Below are 9,789 nucleotides of genomic sequence, written 5' to 3' on the forward strand. Positions count from 1 at the left end.
AACTAGTGCAAAGTCAGGCCAATAAGAGGCTTGGGTAGTTCTGTTTGACCTGAGTAATGAAGAAAGTGGCATAGTGGTGCAAGTTATGTAAGAGCAGCAGAAGTGTTGTGTTTTCAGGACAACAACACCAAGTTGTAAAGTGTACAAGTGTGCAAGTGTTCAAGTGTGCAAGTGGAGTAGTGCAGGCGGCCATTGTGGGTCCAATGTCCAGGATGTTATGTAGCTGAGGGTGGAGGGGGGGAGAGGAGGGAGAGAGTTCAGCATCCTTACAGCTTGGTGTATGAAGCTGTTGGTGAGTCTGGTAGTGCGGGAGCGCAGGCTTCTGTACCTCTTCCCAGAGGGCAGTAGATCAAACAGATTGTGAGCGGGGTGACTTGCATCACTCACAATTTTGGTCGCCTTTATGGGTGAGGTGGGTGGTGTAAATGTCCTTCAGGGAGGGGGTGAAGCACCAATGATCCTTCCAGCTGTGTTCACTATGCGCCGCAGGGCTTTCCTGTTGTATTCAGTGCAGCTTCCGCCCCACACAGCGATACAGCTGGAGAGGATGCTCTCAATGGTGCCTCGGTAGAATGTGGTCATGATGGCTGGTGGAGCACTTGCTCGCCTGAGTTTCCGCGAGGAAGTACAGGCGGCGCTGAGCTCTCTTCGCCAGTGATGCAGTGTTGGTGGTCCAGGAGAGGTCTTCGCTGATGTGCACCCCCAGGAATTTGGTGCTGCTCGCCTCTCCACCACAGCACCGTCGATGGTCAGTGGCAGGTGTTGGGTGACCTCTCCGAAGTCAACAACAATCTCTTTGGTCTTGCTGACGCTCAGCAGGAGGTTGTTGTCCCTGCACCACGTGGTCAGATGGTCGACCAACCTGTATTGAGTCTCAAATTAGCCCTTGGTGATGAGACCCACCAGAGTTGTGTCGCCAGCAAATTTCACTATGTGATTGTTGCTGTAAGTTGCAGTGCAGTCATGCCAGCAGGGTGAAGAGCAGCGGACTGAGCACGCAGCCTTGGGGCCCCTGTGCTCAGTGTGATGCTGCTTGAGGTATTGTTGCCAACACGCATTACTTGGGGCCTCTGACAGAGGAAGTCCAGTAGCCAGTTGCAGAGGTAGGTACTGAGTCCCAGTTTGTCGAGTTTGCAGATGAGTTGTTGTGGTATTATGGTGTTGAATGCAGAACTGAAGTCTATAAACAGCAATCTCACATATGAGTCTCTTTTTTCCAGGTGGGTGAGGGCTGGGTGGAGGGCAGAGCAGATTGCATCCTCTGTAGACCGCTTGGCTCGGTATGCAAACTGGAAGGGGTCCAGGGTGGGGGGGAGAATGGCTTTGATATGTGACATGACAAGCCGCTCAAAGCACTTCATGATGATGGGTGTCAGTGCCACAGGGCGGTAGTCATTGAAGCAGGATGGAGCAGTTTTCTTCGCACAGGTATGATGGTGGCAGCTTTGAAACATGATGGGACGATGGCTTGCTTCAGGGAAGTGTTAAAGATGTCTGTGAAGACATCCTTAAGCTCCCCCTGCGCAGTCCTTCAGCGCCGCGACCTGGGATGTTGTCTGGACCTGTTGCCTTACGGGTGTTGATAGCAGCAAGTGTCCTCTTCACGCTGTCGGCAGAGAGGCACAGGGGCTGCTCATGTAGAGGGGGATGGGTCTTCTGTGGGCAGGTGCTGTTTTGTGCTTCAAAGCGAGCAAAGAAGGTTCAGGTTGTTGAGCAGAGGGATGTTGCTCTCACAGCTCTGTGGCTGGCTTGTAGTCCCGTGAGGGCCTGAATGCCCTGCCATAGGCTTTGTGAGTTCCTGCTGTCTTTGAAGTGGGTGGTTATCTTGTGAGTGTATTCCTTTTTTGCTTCCTTGATGCCACGGGACAGGTTGGCTCTCGCTGTTTTCATGCCAGCTTCATCCCCAGCTCTGTAGGCTTTGTAACTGCAGCTTTAACCTCAGTAACAACAGGTGAGTTGATGATGAGTTGGAACATTAATGTTAATAAGATGTAATGTATCACGAATCATGGCAAAGTGAGCTACATCGGGCTGTCCTTGTTAGGTAAAGAGGCTAGTCTCTGACATTGACGCGTGGGGCTAATTAAAAATAAGCGGATTCCCGCAGAAAAATATTTCGATAATATTCGGGTAAAATGTAAGCAAGCCTATTAGGCACACATCTCCTAATGGCTCCAATAAAAGTAGGCTAATAGGCCCTAGCCTAGGCTACTTTATAAACCATAATTTGCCGACTGAGTGTGATTCTGTCACGCATGAACTATTTTGGCCACTAGATGTTGCCAAAAACAAAAGTTCTGTCCCTAGCTAGTCACTTGTTACCCAATCCTCTTGTTATCCAATTAACCTGTTCCTCATTGTCTCTGGTAGTGCTGGGAGGTATGACCAAAAATGTATATCACGGTATTTTTCTAAATTCTTACGGTTTCACGGTATATGACGGTATTTTTTTTTCCATGCATAATCAGATGTTCACAGCATTTTCTACAGGTTGAGAGAGGAATTGCTGCAGTACATCGACTAAGGATGGTCTATTTTACTGTCATGATGTAGAATAACTCCACACTAGTGGTAATGCAGTTTTGCATGGCCCCAGAAAATGATGCTGTTTACAAAGAGCCACTCATGATTCTAATGAAGAATCTAATCAGAATGCAAAGACAATTGCAGTCAAAATACAGAACTTTTACTGTGCAAATTTCACAAACATCTTGTAGCCTATAAAACCAATACAAAAAGTAGTGCAACTTTATACTTTTTTGAAAATTATACAATTTAAAATGAAACCTCTCTGTTAATATGCTTACTCTGTCAAATAGGCCTATCAGAAACATGCCTTATTGTTATTGTGTGGTTTACATGACGTTAGTGGTAGGCTAACGTTAACTTCATGTGGATGTGGATGTCTTGTTAGCCTGCCATGAGCTTCGGTTCGGTTCACTAGGCAAAACATTAACAAAAAAGTTCGTTTTGGTGCACTGATGACAGTCAGGATCATTTCTAACTAGCCAGCTAGTATTGCTCAGTGCATGTCTATAACATGCTTTACTTGCTACCTGGATAATTTCAGCGAATATTCTTAAGGTGAGATGAATGATAAGCTCATTAAACTTCACTGTGTTCGGTGGGTTGCTAACTAACGACATCACCTACTAGCCAGCTAGCTACAGCTGTTGAACAATCTCAATAGAATTTTCGTGACGGTAAATCCCTTTTAATGCAGTTTCCCTTTTTTAACGTTTTTCCTTAACTAAAGAAACAATTTAAGGTATTCTGTGCAACACCCTTAAATAAACCTCTTATCTAAGGACAAATTAAGCCTTAAGGGTCATACTTCAGGGGAAAAACTTCAGGTGTTTTGTGTTTACCCTCACTATGCCTCGCAGTGGCATCATGCGTGCGTGTGAAAAAAGTCCCGTCTGAAACACTGTCGCGCGGCGCAGCGTTCCAAACGTTGTGTAATCAAATACACCGATATGGCGGTATATTAAAAATTCATATCATAACGAAAATACACACCGGTATATGGTGTGAACCGGTATACCGCCCAGCACTAGTCTCTGGTCACATGTGTCATTTCCTCATTGTGTCAATGTATTTAAACCCTGCTCTTTGTCTGTGTCTTTGCTAAGTCTTCGTGAAACCCTGTGTGTCTCAAGCTCTAAGCCTTTGTGGGATTTTGTGGAATACTTTGCCCTGTGGATTCTTTACCTGTTTACCGGACTGTTTAAGGTATCTCTTTTGGATTCTCCATTTGGATTTGTTTGCTTTTTCTCCCTCGGACTGAACCCTGTTATCTGAACCCTGGCTTGTCTCTTGGACTTTGATTTTCTGGATTACGCCTTGGATTGATGTTTTTGGATTTAAGTTTTTGGACTGTTTTTGACTTTTTCGGATCTTCTGAGCTTGTGTGTCTAACTGAGTTTTTAATGTTACTTTGTCTGCTCTGCACTTGAGTCATTAGTCTCAGTGGCCTAGTGGGTTAAAAGTCAGTTTGCCACTCCGATGGCCCGGGTTCTAGACCTGACCGTGTCAGATTCTTGCCACAGCTGGTCAGGCAGAGGCAGGATGCGCTGCTTGAGTGGAGAATGGAGACAGTGCAGGAAAGTTTGAGGACTGAATAATTCAAATTAAATATGTTTGTTTATTTGCTGTGCTTTCAGACATGATTCATTTTCAATAGCACAATGGCTTAATTCAGAGCTAATGACACTCAGCCTTAGTGTCTGAGTGTCATTAGCTCTGACACTCTAAATCTGAACAATTACAACAAATAATTGCACTGTTCCCATGTTAAACTACTTGGAGTGGGTATCAAAAAGAAATATTTTTTGCCAATAGTATAAGATTTCATATTTGCATACAATATTTGTAGTATTTATTATTGTTCTTTGAGTTGATGTCATTTGAATGAAGACTGATTAAGTAAGGTGCATTATCATAATGTACTTTGTATAGCATTGGCCTATTTATGGAAAATGTGTTGGAGTGGACAACAAACAGTTTAATGGAAAGCTTTAGTGTTAACATTTTACAACTATATCAGCTATTAAACTGTGGAGTTTTGTTGCTGTTACTTGGTTTGATGGCATACAGTATTTGAAGTATTTCCTCTGCTAAATAAGTTCAACCATGTTCATCAGTGTTGGCTTTACACAATTTATTGCCATTATTAAAATAGGCTATCCTAACCTTCGAAAATTTTTAAGTGGTTTTCATATAGTAGTTTTGGTTCTCAAGTGCCACCCCAATAAAAAGTCTGGACCCAGCTGGTTCTCCTTATAAAATAATCCTGACTACGCCCCTGGTTGCTACCAAATTATCGAGCGTCCTGCTGGATGGCTTTGTTGGGGCAGTCAAATCACGGAGCAAGCCGTAGGTCTTTGGGCCGATCAAACATAGCAAGGCAGGCACTTTCTTGTCATCTGCGACCTCGTTGGCAATAAAGTATTGCTCCAGTCGTTCGGTATAATTTGCCCAGCTTTCCTGTGTGTCATGAAACATCTCCAGTTTCCCGATGCTAGCCATCTTCCTTGCTGTTGCTAGCGGAGCTGCTCTCAACCGGACTGTCCTTTGGCTACTCTGACTATCCGTAGAGCTCTCACCGTCGGTAAGTAAGTAAGTAAGTACCTCGTCGCCATTGTAGTGTCTTAGCTAGTGATTGGGCTTAAATAAAACACAGATCTCTTCATGGGTTTTTACTGAAGACCATTGCAACCATTACAACACGTATGACGTAAGACGCACCATACATAGAATCGTAGTGTACTAACAGAAGCTATTGCAGGAGCCTGAACCATAACAGTCATCATCAGAAAAGTATAAGTATATATACTCTTTTGATCCCATGAGGGAAATTTGGTCTCTGCATTTATCCCAATCCGTTGGGGAGTGAAATAGCATGTGTCATCAGCAGTTACTACTGCTCAGTTAGGCTACTGCTGCCATGTGTGCCTGCCCGGCCGGACAGACAATCCACATCCATCCTTGCACCCATGCTTGTTGTTTGCTGTGAGTGTGCAACATCTGGAGGAGGAAACATTCCTCCCTCTTATTGAATGCGCTTGTCAACACCATCAATTTTTTTTTATAGGTTTTGCACTGCCAACGGCTCAATGGATCTCTGCTTATTGAAAGTTATTGAGGCTATGATTCTTATTTAGCATACAAACCACCATATCTACCCTAGCAACACCCTAACAACCATCTCAATTACCCTAGCAACAACCTAGCAACCAACACTGTAATGTCAACCTAGCAACCACCATGACAACCAGCATGATTACCTTAGCAAACAGCATAGTAACCGCTTTATTTACCATGGCAACCACCATATCTACCCTACCCATCTTAATTACCCTAACAACTACTTTCTTGTCAACCAACATGATTACCCTGGTCACCAGCATAGCAACAGCTTTATTTAGCATAGCAACCACCATGTCTACCCCAATTTCTATGTATATGCAGGGTGGGGGGATATATCCTGCAGGGTAGGGAGAGGTGCTCACTGTCAGCAGGGCACTGTAGTCACAGGCTGTATTCCCAGGTGATGATGCTACCTTTCAACACAGTTGTACTGCCAGTGAGACCATCGAACTTTGTAAAAACTGTTGTTCTATGACTTCCACAGGCTTGCAATTTCTCTTTTCTGGCTGCCTCACCTGCAACAATGACACTTATCACTGCCCCCGAGTGCCGCTGTAGCAAGGCAGCTCACTGCTCTGGGTTAGTGTGTGCGTCACCTCACTGTGTGTTCACTGTGTGCTCTGTGTGTTCACTAATTCACGGATGGAATAAATGCAGAGACCAAATTCATTGTATATGCAAGTATATTTGGCCTAGAAACCTGATTTACATAAAAAAAATATTTTTACACAATGATAATAAAAAAGGAATACATATTTTATTCGGTAATGAGGGTCAGCAACATGTCATGTCGTACGTCAGAAAATGCATAACAACATAAATAACAAGAATTATTATAACTTATTTGTCCATATATTTAAACACAACAACCGCATAACCATAACAGCAAGAATACTGTTAAAATTATTTAAAAAAAAAATACCAGACACATTCAAACAATGAATATACGGACAACTGGCACATCCAGGAACTTTGTATGTGCTGCACGTACACGCCCCCCTTTTAGTGAAATATGACGTTTCGATTGAATGGAAACCTATGGAGCTGCATCGAAGTGGGGAGCGAAAAGGGCTTGTACTAAATCTTTGACAAAAATGAATAAAAGGCACAAAATATGGTTGGTGTGAAAGTCATCTGTGTGTTCATTGGATTAAGGTGACCATTACATTCCTATTTTTTGCTATTTCCAGTTTACTAACAGGAGTGTCACGAACGAGTAGTCACAGTCATTTCTATACAAACCAAGACGGCAGATTCCTAAAGAAACGCAAGCACCCACACCATAGGTGTATCTAAATTAGCTATGTACCAAAAATGACATTTTACCGTGACTCGAAGAGCTGTAAACAGTGTTGTAAGGCTGATGGCGGATTATGAACTTCCGGGCCCCTGGGCCCAGATGTATTAAGGGCCCCCCACTTATTGTCGTATTATATGTGGGAGGGTTTTTTTTTTTTTTTAATTTGTTTGATGTGATTTCCTGTATTCTGGTGGATTTTGGGGATGGCCAATACTAAATTAAATCAGATTCATAGCCTACATCCTGATTTGTTGATATTGAGGCAATGATTCCATTCAAAGGCTTGGGCTTCAGGGCCCCCTGACCCCTTGGGCCCCTGGGCCTGGGCCCGGTAGGCCCGTGCAGTAATCCATCCCTGGTAAGGCTGCGTGTACACATCCGCTTGGAGCTCCAGTGGAATTTTAATTTCATTATGAGAATTCTCGGTCTAACTGTTCATGTGCCGTTGACCCATCAGGCCAGCACTATAACTCAGCATGGTAAACAAAATCGGATATTTCAGGCAGTAAATGTACACACCTATGTCTACTGAAAAATGTAAGGTTCGTTTAGCAAATGTTATTTTGAAGTGTTAAAAAACATCGTTGTTTTAGAATTTCCGAACAAAAGTGGTGATAACTAAGTTCGGCAAGGTTAACTTTATATGTCAACGTCAGCTAAACATAAGTCAACCCTTAATTCTATCACTTGAAATACGAACGTATTTCCTACAATTAGGTGAGATAATTGGCTATGTTATACTAAAGTTCCACAGTTAGCTAGCTAGCAAGAACGTTTTACATTGGATATTATGGAAAGTGTTAGCTACGGGCTAAATTTGTCCTCAACATTGGGGTATTGCAGGGGTCTCAAACTCAAATGAGCTGGGGGCCAATTCTGCCAACGTCATCTGATTGGAGGGCCGGCTATTTCTGAAAATGCAATGTTCTTTTTTTCAAATACCATACAAAACTGCAAACAGAAAGTGCAAGTGTTTTTATCTAGTTTTAGACACCTGTGCTAGCAACCTTAGCTTATAAATAAAATAATGATAAAATAAATATTTATACAAATTATAAAATAAATGAAAAACATAAAAACAGGTATGTGTGTGTGTTTCACACCAAATAAAAATATTTCCTTTCATAACTTTTTGTTATAACCTGGCAAACTAGGCATCAGGGTTAAGAAAGCCATTGCCAACACCATTGGATTTTTATATGAAAATGTCAAAAGGCCATGGCTTGAAAGTGGTCAGAGATAAAGTCCTACTGTAAATGTAAAAATCTTTGAGTAAAACAAAAAGTTTATGAAGGGGTAAAATTTACCCATCTAATTTGTCACTGGATGGCAAGCACTTCAAATTATGCACCTTTCAGTAAATACTGGATGAACATATTTAAGCAGGTTTACTTTCCTTTTTTCATATTACCCACATAACAAATTAACAGGAAAACACCTAAGATGTATACCAACACCTAAGATGTTGTGGTTTAGTAATAGATTACTACAATATAGGCCTACAATAAAGTATTCTGGTCAAACAGTTCCTATCGCGGGTAATCTGCAGTACCCAGAAGTTCGCATCATATTGCGGGTGACTTTGTAGTTCTTTAGAGCCCTATTTCTACTAGCCCTGCTGTCTGTACCACATCCATTACGGACACTATCATCACGATTACCACTGCAACCTCCAAGCTATGTTGGGCAGAGGATCGAAACAAGCATGGTATGCTTAGTGGACACCGTTGTATACACGCACCTCCATTCACAGACGCACCGTGACTATCACTGTCATAGACGATCGATCATAATCTCCAAAAGGATATTCTCCTTCAGAATTAGAATAGGTGAATAACATAGCTTACCTAAGACTTCATCACACGTGAACGTTTTTCAACATTTGGTGTAGGCCTATTTCTGCTTAATTTCTGCTTCAATTTCTGCAACACTATGGCCTGCATCGTCTTTGTGTTTCTCGCGTGTAATACAAGTATTTCCTGAAAACTTTGCGCAGCGATTTTGGGTTTGAATCAAGCTCTGGATGTCTTGCACATAGTGGAGCAGAGTAGGCCTACAAATGAGATTTGTCACCGCATCTGGATCTATCGCCTATTTTAATCAGTATCGTTGTTTGTCGCAATTAATAGCCTCAAGGGCCGGATTACATTATTATTTTGTCATACGTTGCGGGCGGAATTGGGCAGGACGCGGGCCGGATTTGGGCCCGCGGGCCGGGTGTTTGAGACCCCTGGGGTATTGGAAACAAATTAGTTTGGTAATGTACATAGGTTTGACATGAGTTAGTTACATATACATATTTCTTCATAACAGTTGTGTTAGTAAAAGGATTTTAATGTAATGTGTGAAGTAGTCCTACTAGCTGTCTTTCCCATTGGAATCAATGATATAATGCTAACTTGTAGTGAAGACAATGAAGACAAAGACCACCTTAACATAACAACAAAGTAAGTAAATAATATTTCTTAAATAAGATTAATCATAACCAATCAATCATGATGTCTGTAATGGTGGGGCTTTCCAGAGGACTCTAATCAGTCCCTCCAGGATTTCGTGAGACTTTTTTGTGATTGTTGCGACCTAAAATTCGTGACCACTTTTATTACATTAATACACAGAATTAGATGTTAAATCCCTTGTGCCAAAATCCAAGGTAAAAACACATTCAGAAGCCCCTGTTCAAGTTTAACTTTAAAAAGCACACTACCCACAAATCCGCCAACAAATGGTCACACACACAATACAAATGGCCCATCCAACAGCAGTATATAGAATGCGGCAAGTCATTGGGGTTATCAAGTGGGCACCCTCATTCACCGATGTTTCATTAAGTTAGGCCC

The sequence above is a fragment of the Alosa alosa genome, chromosome 15, assembly GCF_017589495.1.
Source record: "Alosa alosa isolate M-15738 ecotype Scorff River chromosome 15, AALO_Geno_1.1, whole genome shotgun sequence".
Lineage (NCBI taxonomy): Eukaryota > Metazoa > Chordata > Actinopteri > Clupeiformes > Clupeidae > Alosa > Alosa alosa.